Consider the following 13374-nt stretch of genomic DNA (forward strand, 5'->3'; position numbering starts at 1 on the left):
GCAGCTTCTTCTGAAGTACTTGGTATTGGGCACTGTCAGACAGGATATTGAACTAATTGACTCCCTGGTCTGACCCAATATGGCCATTCCTATGTTTCAGTCTCAGTATTAGATGCTTGCCTTTACAGATTCAAAACACTGAACAAAGTTTTCTTCACAAATATTCCATTTTTCAGTTTTGGCTTGATGCCAAGCCATCAACTTCCTTGCCTTGCTGTGATTCATTTCTCTAAGGTAGAGGGGTGGGAGTGGTTGAAGAGTAATGAGTCAAAGTTTCTAGAAGATGTGCTAGTGAAGTTGTGCCTCCACAGTTTTAATCAGTTAATAGGCAACAGAAGATGAAAGTCTGCTATTTCCTGTTTAATTAAGATACATATAATCAGCTCTTGTTGGGATGCAGTTATCACCTTGCCTTGTTACACATCACAACCATTAGGTAGTGTCAATTTGGATACACCAAGGTGTAGCGGTACTAGTGATCAGGAGCAGCAGGGCTGAGGCACTTTCTTCCACAGGGTGGAGCGCTGTGATAAACTAAGGAAGCCAGTGCCCCAACTTTCCACATGTTCCTTTCCCCACCCAGGGCCAGCGTCTTTACTTATGCACAGTTCACATTCACTTTAGACTGAAAGGATGAGAACCCCTTGCATATTTTAAATGTGCACGCAGCATTTCTGAAGCATGCAGACCATTGAAGGTGCACAAGTTATTCCAGGGTTCTTCAAGCTAAAGGCAATGCAAACTGTGCACAAAAATAAATGCTGCCCCACGGTGCAAGTAATGATTCCTTGATCTGTATAAGTTGATCCAGGGAGAAGATAACAATGCATCTATTACCAAATTAAATCCAGGAAGAGTGGGATCAGACCTGGGATGGGGCGAGGTAAAAAGAGGTGCAGAGTGTAGAGAGAATGGACAGAGAGGTGTGTAAGAATGAAAGGCCATGTTAAGGGGGGGGGGGTAAGGGGGGAGTAATCCAGATAGAGGATGTTACTACAAAGAAGTGTCCAAATAATGCTTCCAGTCATGGTAGCAGGCGCTGATGCTGAGTTTATCTCAGCTACAACAGATGCATGGATGGAGGAGAAAAATAAGGAAGAAGGGATAAGAGATTCCAGAGAGATTACAGGAAACAATCAAGGAAGGAGAAGAGAAGACAGAGCTAACCAAGTAGTCAAAGGGAAGAAGAGACAGACAAAAGCTATTCAGCAACAAAAAGCACCTCCTCACTAAAAGATTGTGCTGATTCTTTTGATGCAAATACTAAGTACTGTATTACAGAGTGTAGGAACAATAACCAAATACTTTGACCAAGACCTGGAAAACTAAATATTAGCAAAAAGAGGGATGCATTAAAGTTTTTTACACAGGTCTCTCCCCACAGATTTCTGGGAGTCAAATCTTGAGACCTCGTCCCCATGATTTGAAGCCTCCAACACATTTAGATCCTTCTCCTGCCATCTTTCTCCACCTGCGATGCTTGCATATGCCTATCTGAACTTTCTTCTTGGTTCAACGAGAATCCTGAACAGTCTCCAATCCTGTCCCTGCCCTCCAACACAGTCCTATTTTAAAAGATTTTTTTTAAATAGGTTAATCTAGAACTCTTGCATGTCAAGTTATAGCTACATTTCTCTAGCACAGAAAAGGGAGTCAGAAGTCATCTGTATCAATAGCCTTTCACCATCTACTCAAACATTACACTTAATTATTCAACTGATAGGTTCGCATTTAAGCTCAATTGTGCAGAAATTTTAGCAAATGGGAACGTCACCCTTTTTCTGCAGGTTCACTCTTGCATTGAGCACATGGGTCACACCAAGGAACGACTCTACATCGATCCCAAATCAGTCTATTTACTGTAGGCTGCTGTTAATGAGCACTCTCTCCTGCCCCGTTTTTGTGTTTGCTTGTCTACATCATGCCTGCCCAAACTCAGCAATCACAAGGATCTCTTCAGTTTGCAGCCCCTCGACCACCACGCTTAGGGAAAACGACCACATGGACTTGCCAAAAAGCTTCCTAGGAAAAATGGCAGCTCGCATTGCAGAGGGGTGGATGGTGCACAGCAAGGAAAGGGAACTACAGCTCAGAGGAGTCCTTGCAAGAGGAAGAATCCCTCTCTCTTTGTGGGAACGTGAACGTGCACAGAAATTGGCAGAGCAGGCGCAGTGCGGGGCGCTTTAGTGGCCAGGGCTCCGGGGAGATCGGGCGGCAAGCGGAAGGCTAGAGGACGGTGTGGAAGGCAGCGCCCCATGAATAAGATGCATCTGTTCTGCACCTTGGCCGGCCCCTCTACACCACGCGCGCCCTCCCCCCTCGCTTGCCCGGGGATCCCGGCACGCGGCGCCGCCCAGAGGCCCCGCTCCCTGCCACGCCCAGAGCCCGCCAGCCGCCGCCGCCTTTCCAGCGCGTGCGAGCCCGCCAGGCAAGCGCGAGGCGCGACTGCCTCCGGGAGCCTGTCCCGGCGCCCAGCTGCTGCCCTGCCGCCGCCGCCGCCAGTCGAGGCTTTTGCACCGCACGTTGGGGGTGAGGTCCGGCGGCGGGCACAAGCCCCGGGGAGGGGAGCGCGCCCCGCCGCACTTAGCCGCGGGGGTAACGACACGGTGGAGTGTTTAGCGGCTCCTAAGCGGTGCATCCCCCCCGGGAAAAGCTGCAAACAAAGGGCAGCGGCAGCAGCGAGACTCCCGTCCACGCTGCAGCTGGAGACGAGACCACAAACGCTGCGTTAGCTACAGCGCCCCACCAGCAAATAGCCCCGAGTAGCTGGTTTCCAGGGCACGCAGCCGGAGCTCGGTCTTGCAAACTATGAACAACTCAGGGAGCCCTTAAAAAAAAACCCGCATGCCCTCCCCCCAAAAGGGAAACGTGGAGCTTCATCTCTGGGGCAGCAACAGCAGCGGTCCCCACCCGAAAAAAGATTTGCTCTCATGCCCCGCTTTATTTTCTAACTTACTCCGGCCCTGCGTTTGCAGCGCCCCACGCCAGCAAGGATCCCGATCCAGCTGCGGCAGGGACGAGTGGCCTAGGCGCTGGCGGGAAAATAAAAGGAACCCCACCTTGGGCTGCTTGAGTGACACCTGGGAGCGGCCAGTGAGGGCGCCGGGAGCCTGCAGCGAGGCGAGGCGAGGCGAGGCGTCAACGTGCCCGACGGGAAGGGGCTCCGCCCCGGCCCCACATGCAAGCGCGGGGGTAGCACGCTCCCTCCCCCACCCCCGGGCCCAGAGGAATAAGCACCGCCCATAACAACACGAGTATTGCAAAACTGCGCTGGAAAAGCTTCTAGAGCCCCAGTGTCTTGCAGACGTCCCCTAGCTGCATCTTGCATGGCATTGCTGAGCTGATTTCCCCCCTTCCCCCCAAGGGTAAGAAATTATTCTCTTCCCAGCCCGCCCCGCTCCGACCTTTATTTCAGAGGCCAGCTTCAACAGAAGGAAACTTTGCCGATAGTGTTTGTTCTGGGGCGCTTTCATACACCAGTAAACTATTTCTAGCGTGCAATGGGCTTGGAGAGCTGCTTGGTAGCCTGTTCTCCCTGGGGTCCCCATGCCAGAGTCGGAAGAAGAGCTGTAGTGTAGTGTGCAGCCCCAGCAGTCTGATAATCATGGGGTAGGTATTTAGGAAGGAGTCACTCTTCCATCCCCGCCCATTAATAGTAATACAGTATTGCATGGAGCAGGCCCACGCTGTGCCTCTGTACAAACTCATGCCCTCTGCAGTCTGAGTCCTGCTTTAGTCATTAGAACCCAAGCGCACTTCTAGCAAACAACTAGGTGGTGTATTAATTGCACTTGCCCTATGCTGAGTTCATTGTCATTAAACACCTGAGTGCCTCATTAGCCACAACAGATCACCTGCCCATGTGTAGGACTGGGGGGAAAACAGACTCTATCTAAGCAATGCAGTTCAGGGGCTCCTGCAGTCTAGAGGTAGAAGAAAAGTGGGGGTTTAAAAGCAAGATCTCTAGTTTAGCTGTTTCTTTATTCATAGAGGACTGAGATGTGCTTTATCTCTTTTAGAGGAAAGACAGTTTTATGCTGGGGCTCTCGTTATTTTTGCCCCCTTCCCATCCTAGCAGGAACAATTTAATATAGATTTGGAGGGGAGGGAGAGAGGAATGTCACGCTTCCCCCCCCCCTATACTTTATATACAGTATGTTAGTCAAATAGTCAAAAGACCTAAAGCACCCTCAGAAGTCAAGAGGGGCCTACACTGCCTCTATGACTACCTCCATCTCGCTAAAATAGCGCTTTAGCTGGAGTTCGCTCCTTTGGACTGAAATAGTACGCAAATAGTCTCCAGATTGGTCCCTGCTAAAATTTAGATTCCTAGTTGAGTTCATTTCCTGGTTGGAGATAAAATGCACTCTATAGATGGGCTTAGCTTCTAGCAACAGCATGCAGTTAATGGTACTTTCTACAGAAATGGCCTGGGGAGGAGGTGTTAAAATGACTGGATAGTATAGACTAAGCTCAAGGAGCTCAATGTTGGTCTGTAAGATGCACTTTTCAGCTTCAGGCACATATGCCACTCCACCCTCGCAGAAGTCTTTTGAACTGCGATATTTGTAAGCTATAAAACCAGCAAGGAGACACAACCTCCACCTCTCAGTAACAGTCTTGTCTCATAGATCTGCTTAATACTAGTCTACAGCTTCTTTCCTTCAAACCTCTAGCAATCTGGATACTCTTCTTTTGAGGGAATATGTTTAGCTAGGCAGAAAATAGGCTCCAGTGAATGGTTTTAACTGGAAGGGGATAGTCACATCCTCAAAGCTAAGTACAAGTACTAAATTGTTGAATATTCCTTTCGCCCCCCCCCCCCCCACAACAATAAAGCTAGCTCTGTAACTAATTAACTAATTAATTATTAGTTAATATACCGTCTCAACACCGATTTCACTACCAAGACTGGGATGCCGAATGAAGGAACGTGCCCAACTACCAATTTGTCACAGTTGTATAGCTCTCGTGATGGTTCTTTTCAGATGTGCAATAGGTGGCTACGTAGAAACGTGATGGGCATAAATTAAACAACAATGGCAATGCGTGGTCCTGTCCTTTACCACGCTGCAGTGCAATCCTTTAGCGGCTCTAAAATGCCGCCTAATCACATCGTTTAATACAGGTCAGGAAGGAGGCTGAAGATACCGGGCAGCGGGGCACCCTACTAACCCCCACCCCTGCTATTACCACCTCATTTTGCTTCTGCCACTAAATGTAAACTTCTCCCAGGCAAGCCAGACTTCCCCGCGGTTAGGTTTCCCCTACGCAACCATCGGGAGGCTGCTTTATCTGAAACAGGGGCAGTATTGAAGTTAAAATTGAAACAAGCTCGACCAGCCAGTTACAGTCTGGACCAGCAACGCCTCCCATGCTCAACCATTTTTCTCTGGTGGCAGCCTGACAATAGCTAAGAGACGGGAAAGGGGGCTCAGGCTGCCGGGATGGCTACAGGGTACTTACAGGGAACGGCTTTTTCAGCGATGGAAGCTGTCGCTACTGTAGGACCACGGACAGTGGTTGGCGTCTCCCTCTCTCTGTCCTTGCCAGCTCACGCCTTTCCACTGCCTCAATACGAAGCATTTTTAGCTTTCCCAGAACAAAGGGACTCTTGTATCCCGCATGTAGACTGAATCCTCCCCATATAAGGCTTTTAATTTTCACTCGAAGGTTTGAAAAATAATGTTTCGCCCTATATTACAGCAATTCATTCACCCCAATTGGACCTTGCAGACCTTCTACCCAGTTATCAGTTCTGACAGCTATTTACCCCCAGCTAATCACACGGGCTGCATGTACTTGGTCCAGACCACTACAAATGGTATGCGGTAGCCTACATGCCGTCTCGCATCCCTTCAGAACTGACAAAATGCTGTTGGGCTAATGCAATTAGACTTGGGGTCTTATCCCGCCTAATCTGCAAACGTAGGTTTATCTTCTCAAAGCGATACTCATTCATTCAGCTGCATGATGTGGGTCCCTTCAGATGTTTTACGCGAGGGATGCATTCAGAGTTAGGTATTCTTATTATAAGAACTTTAAACCACGATCTAGCTAGTTTATAGCCTAGGCATTGAATATGTACATCTGCTTGAATGCAAAATAACGTATATTTTCTCCTAGTGGTCTTAATATTGCCAATATTTCCAGGTATTTGTCCTAGCACACTGTAATGTACATGAATTGCTTTAAAGGAAACATAAGCATATGTAATAGATTTAATTCTTTACTGCATGCATCCTACGCTTTCTGGTATTTGATTTAGACGGTGTATTAGCTATCGAAACATTAAAAGAATCAAAACACAACTTACCTTTCTCTCTTCAGCTTAAAAAAAAAGTAACGTTGAAGTTCTCCCAATACAAAGGAGTAAGAAGCAGATGGATAGTTCGCAAGACAACACACAAAATCTAAGCTGTGGACAGTTTTAAACAGAAGCAAATAAAATGAAAATGCTTTCCCTCCCAATAGTCCAACACTTAAAAAAAATCAGGAAAATTAAAAGGGAAAGGAAAACTTAAAACAAGGAATGTGAGCAGGCTAGCCTCCTATTGCAACACAACTCAACAAAAAAGGGGGGAGGGGAGAGAAATAAAGGAAGGAACAAAGAAAAGAAGGGATGAAAGGACGCGTTACAAAGACGGTCTCTTTCTCTCTGTCTCCTTGTTTCTTTTTAGTAGCTCGCTACAGAAGTAAAATGCTGCATCTCTAAGTGAGAACAGAAATAAAGGGGGAGGACGTCTTAAAAGGGAGGTGGACTGGATCACACAGATTTATAGGAACCGTATCACCCAGCGCTCCTCTGCTTCCGCACCAGTGTGTGCGTGTGTGTGTCTGCAGCTGTGCCAGGCTCCCACCTATCCCGGGCGCCACGCGCGGAAGTATACGCCGAAACCCGATACAACGGAACCTGCTGGCAAGCCTGGGCGCCGCGATTGGTGCGACGGGGTTCCTCTGGCGCCGCCCTGGCGCAACGGCCAGTCTCGATTGGCTGCCAGCCGGTGTCAATCTGCACACTCGATGGAGTCCCGTTTCAGGGTGGGTTGCACCGAGAGGTACCACGCTCAGCACGGGGGCAAGGCGAGAAAATAGGAGACCCGGCGCAGAGAGCAACGTGGGATGGTTCTGCTTGAACTATCAGAGTTCCCCGCGGGCTGCAATCTTTATCCGTCAGCAGAAACCTTGCTGCTGTAGAAAGGCTCGGCACTGTGGGTTGACCGCCGGATCTTTCGCATATTCTTTAACATTAAAATGTCTTGTATTCACCTCTGTAGCTCTCCCTCTAAACATAAAGACAAAAAGAATTGCCTGCGCCTCCGCCTTGTTTCTCCTAGGTCTGTTTTCATTACTTTCTAGTGCTTCGTGATTGGCCTTAGTGTTTCAGTCTTTTTTAATACATTGCAGGGGCTGGGAGGGTTGTTAGCCAACACTTGCAAAGGCAAGAATGGAAAGCAACTATTAGGAAATAGTACTTGCCATTATGTCACCACAGAGTAGGGTAGAATAATTGGACCGTCCTATCCAGAAAGGCGCTGTACAGAACTCGGAGCCTTTCATTTAAATCTAAAAAAATAAGAGTTGATATGGACCACATACTTCTCACGGTCAGGCAAAACATATTTCACTGTTCTGCAGTTAAAGAAGTTTATAGTACTGAGCAATTACTGCAGCAATTTCTCCTCTGACAGTGAAGATTGATATTAATTGAGATTTCCAGTGACAAACATCTATGTGCAGGGGGAGGGAGGCTCTTATTATATCACTCTTCTCTTTCCAAGAGAACACGGTTGTCTTTAAGACCGTTATGTTGAATGGGAGAAACAAGCCTAAATGATATACTTAGACCTCTCATTGCTCATACTGGTCCTTCGTGGCACTTGAACTTACTTTCTGTTTAAAATCCGAAATGCTTCCTAGAACGTATTTGCCTCTTTTCCCCTGATACACAACACGACGCGTATAAAGCATTTACAGTAACAAAGCACTTATGCCCTTCGGAAAGGAACCCCTTTAGATGCTTATTTAGTGCAATCTGGTATTTGCATCCTGCGGGGGGGGGGAGGAGGGGAGACACACACAATGATTGGAAGAGAGCAGTAAAATAAATTAGTGTTCCTTGAGAGTGTCCTTGAATGTTTATAAATGATTAATGGGATGGAAGAGAAACCTGTTTATCTGCCGTTTGGTCCATATAATCGCCATCTCCTATCAACGCGACAATAACTAAGTAGTACATAGGGCCTGATTTTTTTTACATCTCGCCAAACCATTTATATTTTAAATGTATTTGACATCTTTCTAGAACCCGAAGATTTTAGATCATCTGGAATTTAATTTACAGTCTATCACCAACTTTTTGAGACAGGTTGGAACTCCGAAAAAAACGGATTAACTCCTCGGATGAACAAGTGGCGAAAGAGTTGTTCTTGGAACTAAAGAGAAACCTGGTGAGGAAAATTGCCAAGAATTATCACTATGATAAACACCTTCCCAACAAGGCGGCTCATACAACAGTCCTACTTAAGTGATGGCTATTTATAGCCAGTTTGTAGACGTGCATGCATAAATTATGTTTCTAGCAGTTTAAGTTAGTATTCCATAAAGTCCCTTGGGCTTGCACTGTTTTCCACTTTACTTTGGTCTGTGACTGCTCCTTAATTATAGCAACACGTACCCTTTGAAAAAAAACTGTTTAAATGTCTCTAACGATGCCACACAACACCTAAATGTTGGTGCTCTTTAGAATGTGGGTGATGTAATATTGCACACTAATCAAGTTTAGCATCTATATGAGGAAGTCATATTTTGAAAAAAAAATGTAGTTAGTTTGCCAGTTTTGAAGTGTGGGTCATAACTGAGACTAAGTAGAACAAATAAAACGTATCCGTAGTGTATTGGATTCTTAGACAAAACTAGATTTACTTAGTGATTACTTTTTCTTCAGTCTAGATTATGTAGAATGTTGTTGTGTTTTTTAGCAGTTAACACCGTTCCCCAACAGTGTAGCAGCAGTACGTGAGGGAGGAGAAAATAAACCCTATGAAATCTCTGAGCAGAGTCCTTTAATGTATTGGCAACCCCTTTAAAACAACTATTCACCACATCATTAAATAGCTGTTCCTAAATTAAAAGGAGTTTTTAAAGAAAACCCCGAAACTTATGAGATATTGGAAACTAGAAATGTGGCTTTTTTCAACTTTTCCAGGGAATGGAATGAATCTGCCAGAAGCAGGTGCCCAAACACGTCTGCGGTTCAGCCTCCGATCAGAACACTTTTAAAGAAAAGAACAGCCCTGTTGTAATTAATGTTCAATCTTTAGTAATCAAATCCATAACTTCGTACACTAACACTTTTGATAGACTTAAAATCTCTACCGATGAGGCACGCACGTTGGTTGATACAGTGCACTGAGTGAAATTAAGCAGAAAATAGCCCTTAAAGTCCGTGTCTTGTCATTGGCCCTTCTCCTCTCTGATTCGTCTTCAATCACCTCTGTTGTACGCAATGGCAGCAGGATTCCCCCTCCCCCAACAATGAAATACGTTCCCATAAATTATGTATAAATATAAACCTGCCACATATAATATTGCAGACGATGACCTTTTGGTCAGAAAGTCGCCTTCTTTACTTTTTGGGGGAGTCTGGACAGAGCATTGGGTTAAAATGTGTTAGTTGTTAAACTGCCTTTGCATACTTGAAAGCCAAATAACCCCTTTTAGCCACATATTTGTTTTAAGACTGCTTAAAACACCCCCATCCTAGGATTAAGACTGGAGGATACTGTACTGGTGATATAAGAACAAATAGGAAATGTTCTATTTAAACGCTTCAGGGCAAGGGGATGCATTCAGTTTAACAGCTAACTTCTTTTAAACCCACTTCATACTAACTGACTGGTAGATATCGACTCCACTCCAGCAAGCTGAGAGGATCTGATGGGTACAAAAGTCAGACAAAGTTGTAGGGAGCTTGCTACTAACGTACCTGAGTCATTACAAACCCCTAGCCGTCTGCCGAGAACTAATGCAGGTTGTAGGACCATGGACAGAGACAAGCAGCCTCTCACAAGGCTTGTCCTGATCCCTGACACCACAACTGCATTCTCTTTCAAAAACTATTTCTTTCTATATGGGAACAATGCTGCTTTGGAGTTAAGTAAACTTTCTTTTTCCTTTCTTTCCCCGTCTCCCCCCACCCCTTTTACAGCGACCATAAAGAGCATCACACTGAAACCTGCCTATCCCCAAGCAAAAATCCTCAGTCAAATGTGTAATGTCACTATGGGCTTTTATTTCTGCTGAAAGCACTTCTTATCTCAAACAAATAATTCCTAGTTAGTGTTGTTCATGTGTAAAATTGTAAGCCGGCAATCATGCTTTAAAAAAAACAAAACCTCCATCTAAAAAGGCCCTCTTTAGGTTGTGTTTATAGTGCACGCGTAGGTTTTGCTCATGCTATCATAGTAAGAAGCATAAGCATGAGGCGTTCAAAACAAATCGTCAGACTGGTATATCTTGCCTCAGAAAAATATCTGCTCTCTAAGTGTTGTGTGGGTTTGCGGGGTGGGGATTTTTGTTTTGTTTTTGCGTGACCCTATTCAGAATAATAAGATCTGTAAACTGTGTATGAATCTACCTTAGTATAAATAATGCAACTGACGTTGCTATATTTCTTCTCTATTCTATTGTGTAACAAAAAGTCTTAATACTGATACAGCCTATTTCTCAGTGCGAGAGAGGGCTTTTTGTGCTTGGTGGCTTTCTGGAGAGGGTTAAAGCGGAGCCTAAGTTTCGGTTTCTTTAGCAGGAGGTAACAGCAATCACTTGGCTTTCTGCAAGGAAAGATAAATCTTCATCCAAATAAATAAAATAATAATATAAGTAAACCATCTGTCTGTTCCTGAACATCGCTGTGACCTTGTTCATTTTCTACAGTGAAATGGGAAGAGGCAGCTTTCTGCTGCACGACAGTTCTTGTTTGCGGGTAGTTTCTCTCGCTGAAGATTTGGCTTTCCCGTGGTGTGTAACCCACGTTTAATTTTAAAATAATAAGACTGGGCACACCAGCGAGTCAATCGGCTCCATCGACCCCTTTTGTGCTTAGATCAAACGCTCGCACAACAGAGAAAGTGACAGCACCAGGGCACGGTAACAAAGCCATAGTTTGTACCAAAAGAAGAGCGAGGCCCAGAGAGACACCGCAGCCAGAGAAACAGCTGTCTTATCAGCACAGTGCAGAGATGGAGATGGCTCAAGAGGTCCTCAACAGATAATCACTTGAATAGGTTTGCAATGCGCCAAACTTCACGCTTGATAAGACCAACCCAATGTAGAAAGCAGCACAGATCCAGCTCCATTCTGTTTTATCTGCTCTGCAAATTAAGAAATTGAAATTCAGGTGGCGCAGGCAGCATGTTGCTGATAGACCACTAAAGTAAACGGTCATTAGAAAGCTTTCGGCAGAGAGAAATAGGCGTCTGTAACTGGATGTTACTTTAATAATAATTAAGAAATAGCCACCTGTCTTAAAGTGACACCTGAGGGGGTCGGGGGCGGGGGGCTGCCTTTTCTTTTCAGCATTGTCACATGCCCCTGCGTCATTGAACAAACTTCTTGGCTGCGAAATTTAAAGACCGAGTTTATTGCAAAAGACAGAGTCCCAACTCTAACTGCAGAGCTCATTTTAATTCCCCCCTCCTACCTGGGGTGAAGAAAAAGATGCACGGCGACTTAATAAAAACAACCCTCCGCCTGGTATTAAAAAAATGCAAACTGCAGAAGATAAAAGCATGCTTCTGCGAGCACAGATTAATCAAAACTCTTTGCTGAAGGGAAGTGAAAAGGATAGTTCATGAGTTAGCATAATTATTTGCTTGTCACAAGAAAAATGAGCTAGAGTAAGTACTAAGCCATTTATGTAAGCAGCAAATCCCGTTCTAAAATATGTGTGTTGATTGACTAAGGACATCAAATTAGAATACGGTAGCTCCTCCTTGTTTCATCAGGAACGCCTTTAAAGAAATCCCAAGCTTAGCTTTGATTTAAAAACTAAATTGCATGTATGGAAAATGTAATTAAAAGGGACATACAGAGAGCCCATGAGCACAACCGTTTTCATAAGGTAGGGGTGACTACATTTACTTAGCTGCTTTGTGGGTTGGTGACCAAAAGGGTTGAGTAGCCAAACCAGATGCAAGAAATTATCTGATTTTAGCCAGTCTGTCATCCCATGCCTTCCTTGGATAATGTTTTAAAACTAGGTGGGTTTTATTTCTTAACAAAAATAAACTATTGGATAAATGTCTGTACTTCACTGTCAGCAGGCCAATAAAGGCCTTGTCACTGGGGCTTGCTAACTGGAGGGAAGAACAGTGAATATGGTGGTATAATGCTGATATTTTTAACCACAAAAATTTGCCTTTATTCTGTGACAAACTTTGTCTAGCAAGGGTGCATGTGATGGGAGAAGGGAGATTAGGAGGGACTATGGAATCCATTAATTTCTTTCCCCTTTCAACAGAAATTAGGGTGACCATGTCCTGATTTTATAGGGACAGTCCCAATTTTGGGGTATTTTTCTTATATAGGTTCCTATTACCCCCCACCCTGTGTCCTGATTTTTCACATTTGCTGTCTGGTCACCCTAACAGAAATGCTTTCTCATAACAAAGGAGAGAAGCAGTGCCACCCTACTTGTGGAGAGAGAGAGAGGAGGGACCTCAATATTGGTGCACTTACTGGAAACACTTCTATTTTTTATAGTATAGCAGAGAATTCCTCTAGTCAAAAATTTAGAGAGGAGGTGGGGAAATGAGGATAGAATCAACATCCCCTAGGGTGATTGGCTAGTAACTTTTGTTTGTTTTTGGAATACCTGATATTTGGTGCAATGTGGCCATTTTGTTAAAAAGGGCAAAACCACTTGCTCTTTTTAGAAGTATTTTTGTATTAACTCTATAGATAAGTTATTTCTAGCAGGAATGATAGAGAAAGGGGGTGAATGCCCTTTAGAAAATCACTCCTTTTAATTTGGTGGATGTGTAATAAAAGTGTACAGTGAATCCCTATCCAGTCAATCATTGTATGGCGATGGGAGAAATAATCTTGTGTAAAAGAAAGCAATAAAACCCTAAATTAAAACACTTTTTTTTTAAGTTATGCTATTTTCCATCTGAAAATAATAATACTTTTAAGCTCCCCACTGAATTAGGCCAAATGCTGTCACAGCTTGGAGAATCTGGTGAAATTATATTTCTATCATACCAAGAGGCTTCTTCAGGAAACAGGATAGATATAAACTTACTGTAATTAGTACATCCACTCACGGTATTATAGTTATAGAAATATTGACTTAACTGATGGATTTTACTT

At 44.5% G+C, this 13374-nt stretch overlaps 1 protein-coding gene across 24 annotated transcripts in view; it reads right to left on the reverse strand.

The window, feature by feature from the left end:
- Positions 1-6462, reverse strand: part of ELAVL2 (ELAV like RNA binding protein 2) — a 148302-nt gene extending 141840 nt beyond the window's left edge. For 11 of the 24 annotated variants that reach the window (XR_005600711.1, XM_039545445.1, XM_039545444.1 and 8 more), the window contains exon 1: positions 2957-3074. The gene's annotated coding sequence lies outside the window, so the exon portion shown is untranslated. Of the gene's footprint in view, positions 1-2746; positions 2861-2956; positions 3075-6316 lie in introns of those variants that run through there. The other 13 variants (XM_039545435.1, XM_039545442.1, XM_039545440.1 and 10 more) reach the window with 8 other exon arrangements.
- Positions 6463-13374: the final 6912 nt, after the last annotated feature.

Source organism: Mauremys reevesii, linkage group 6 (genome assembly GCF_016161935.1).
Source record: "Mauremys reevesii isolate NIE-2019 linkage group 6, ASM1616193v1, whole genome shotgun sequence".
Taxonomy (NCBI): Eukaryota; Metazoa; Chordata; order Testudines; family Geoemydidae; genus Mauremys; species Mauremys reevesii.